The 3,059-nt window shown below is 36.1% G+C and overlaps 1 pseudogene; it reads right to left on the bottom strand.

Moving 5' to 3' along the window:
- Positions 1-592: 592 nt before the first annotated feature.
- Positions 593-2,722, bottom strand: LOC142609907 (putative disease resistance protein RGA1; annotated as a pseudogene).
- Positions 2,723-3,059: the final 337 nt, after the last annotated feature.

Genomic DNA, 3,059 nt, shown 5'->3' with positions numbered 1-3,059 from the left:
CCTTACAATTTAGTAAAATTTACTAATTACACATTGTGTTTACTTTAGGTAATTCAATGTTTAATTAATATTTTCTTAAAGCAAATAAAAACTCAAAAAGTTCACACTATTTAATTAATAAATTTAAAGTCACAAAGATTTATATAATTGATAATTCACATAGTTATTGTTTATCAAATAAAATTTATATTTTATAAGTTTATAATTAAAGTCATACAATGCATGGGTTTTCAACTAGTTCAATATGAAAGAGTAACTACAAATATTCCAAACTCACAAAAATCTAGATCCTCTATGTAACCTTTGCAAACACCCACTTGGCTTTCTACCACAATACTACAGTAGTCTCAAAATTTTTGGAATCCTTCTACAGTGATTTCTTCCACATGAACCACAACCCCTAATGCACACTAAGCAACCTCCTAACATAACCTAACTCGATCTCTACATGTTGAATTGAGTTAATTTTTAAAAATATCATGAGTGGAGATTTCTTAAGGTGAAGAAGTCATATTGTGTTTTTATTTTATCTTATTTTAGACTAAATTATAAATTATATTCCTAAAGTTTGGGGTGATTTTGGTTATACCATCTAAAGTTTCAGAATGTTCATATACTCCCCTAACATTAGACATCGTTTGGATTTGCTCACTTTCAATTTGAAATTATTATTACATTTAGCAATCATCAAGTTCTCTAGGGCAGGTAGGCGTTTGAGAATGAGTGACAAATAGATCAACTTTCACATCCAAAAAAAATCAATGTTCGAAGGTTGGTGAGGTGCCCTTCCATCTCCTCAAACAAGCATTTTAGCCTTGGACACCCGGATATACATAAAAACTGAACAGATTTCAAGTTTCAAGCAACCTACTCCATTCTCCAACAAGCATGTATGGTTTGTTGTTACCAACAAATGCGTAAGGCTGATCATGTTCCTTAATCCTACAGGCAACCGTTTAAGGTTGTAACAATCAAGAAGTCGTAAAGTTTGAAAATTGTGCATCTTGCAAATGGAATTTGGAAGTTTCCTAATTTGGAAATTACAAGAAAGGTCAAGAAATCTCAAATGCTTCGAAGTACCAATAGAGCTTCATAACACCTCAAAAGTCGAATTACATAAATTAAGCACTCACGGGTATTTGAATCTTGAGATGCATGCTTCAACAAAGGACATTGGTGGTTGAATTTGAAAAATAATGGTTCGCATTTTACTCAACTTCTTTAAGTGTATGCGGACTTCTTGTTCACATTATGAAAATGACAAATGACAAACTTTTTCACCAATGACAGAATTCTTGGTCATCACTGAAAACTCTCCTTGCATGACTAAGAGTGCAAGATCATGCAGAAGATCATGCATTTTAAAGGTATAAAAGGAGAAAATTTTCTCCTCGACATCTTGAAAGAAAGATCTTGACCACAACTCCTTGATATATGAGTTACTGACATCTTCCAACTCTTGATTTTCACGTGATTGAAGAATTCCATGTGCCATCCAAAATTGAATCAATTCAGTGTTTTTGAATTCATAAGCCTTTGGAAAAAGAGCACAATATGCAAAGTATTGCTTCAAGTGAAATGGAAATTGATTGTAACTAAGCCTCAACACGGGCAAGATGGCATCCTCCTTTTGTTTTAATTGCCATATCTCATTACCTCTCACAAATTCCCAATAGCTTTGATTGACATTTGCATAAAGAAGGCTGGCTAAAGTCCTCGCTGCCAATGGAGACCCTTTACACTTTTCGAGAATTTCTTTTCCAATTTCTAAATGGTTTGAATACCATTCTTCTTCTCCCTCCCTAAATGCCAATGTGACAAACAAAGAAAAACTATCCTTTGGGGATAGAACCTCTAAATTGTATGTAGGAGCAGTTCCCATAATAGCTGCAATTGAGCCATTCTGTGTGGTCACCAAGATTTTACTTCCTTTGAAACCGCCAATTAACAATTCTTTCAATTTATCCCATTTATCACGATCTTCAATCCAAACATCATCTAGAACAAGTAGAAATTTACCTTCCTTTAAATGATCTCTTAATTGAATTTGCAACTGATCCACACTTGAAGTCTTACCACTATCATGACCTTCTGTAGATTTAAGGATTTCTTTTATCAACCTTGTAACATTAAAATCCTCAGACACACATACCCACATCCTCAATTGAAAATGTCCAACTACCCGTTCATCATTGTACATCAACTTGGCAAGTGTGGTCCTCCCCAAGCCTCCAAACCCAACAATAGGAATTACAATGACATTTTTGCCTGCATCTTCTTGCAAAAAAAGACGTATGATATTTTCTTTGTCATCCTCCCTACCAAAGACAGCAAGGGGATTAACAAAGGAGTGGGTGTCCCTCATGGGCAATGGAATGCGATTGGATTAGAACCAGAAAAGAAATAACACACCTTTTTTTAAAGTGCTCCTACTGCTGCATATCTTGATTACTTCCTTCTGCAGAATTAGGTATTGAAATTCATCCAGCACATTCTCTGCATCATTAAGAACGACTTTAAGCTGTCCTAGCCAATGTTTCAGCCTATGGTCACTTGCTTGCTTCTCCTCAGCATCTAAGAGTACGGCTTTAATGGCTGACACGGTACTCTCAAGCTTTATCAGATCGTTTTGAACGCCCCATGCCGAGTTGATCTCCTATAAAAGAAGGGATCCAAGCTGCTCCAGGACCTTCCATGCGACGCCATTGGCTATTTCTGCCATGTTCTATAGGTGGTGGTATGGAAATGAAGTTGATACTTGATAGTATAGTACTCATGTATTTTGATGCCTTTAAAGAAAGATTTTAAATTTCGTTTCATTCCAGTGGGTAAACCGGTGCATGAAACCCCTTGTTTCGGACTGCACGGCCGAAATGCTTGTTTCAGACCTAAATAAGGAGCTGGCCTTTTTTGTTGCACCTATGCACTTGATCTCGTCAATGGAGGTGAAGAGTTGCTTCACTCTTGACTTGCAAAGAGAAGATTTGGATGCTATGGCGAGAAGGAAGGTGCTAAAGAAGTTGAAACAGAGGAGAAGAGAGTTGTTTGAGAGTGTACTG

Source organism: Castanea sativa, chromosome 1, assembly GCF_040712315.1.
Source record: "Castanea sativa cultivar Marrone di Chiusa Pesio chromosome 1, ASM4071231v1".
Lineage (NCBI taxonomy): Eukaryota > Viridiplantae > Streptophyta > Magnoliopsida > Fagales > Fagaceae > Castanea > Castanea sativa.
This window is presented reverse-complemented; position numbering and strand designations above follow the sequence as displayed.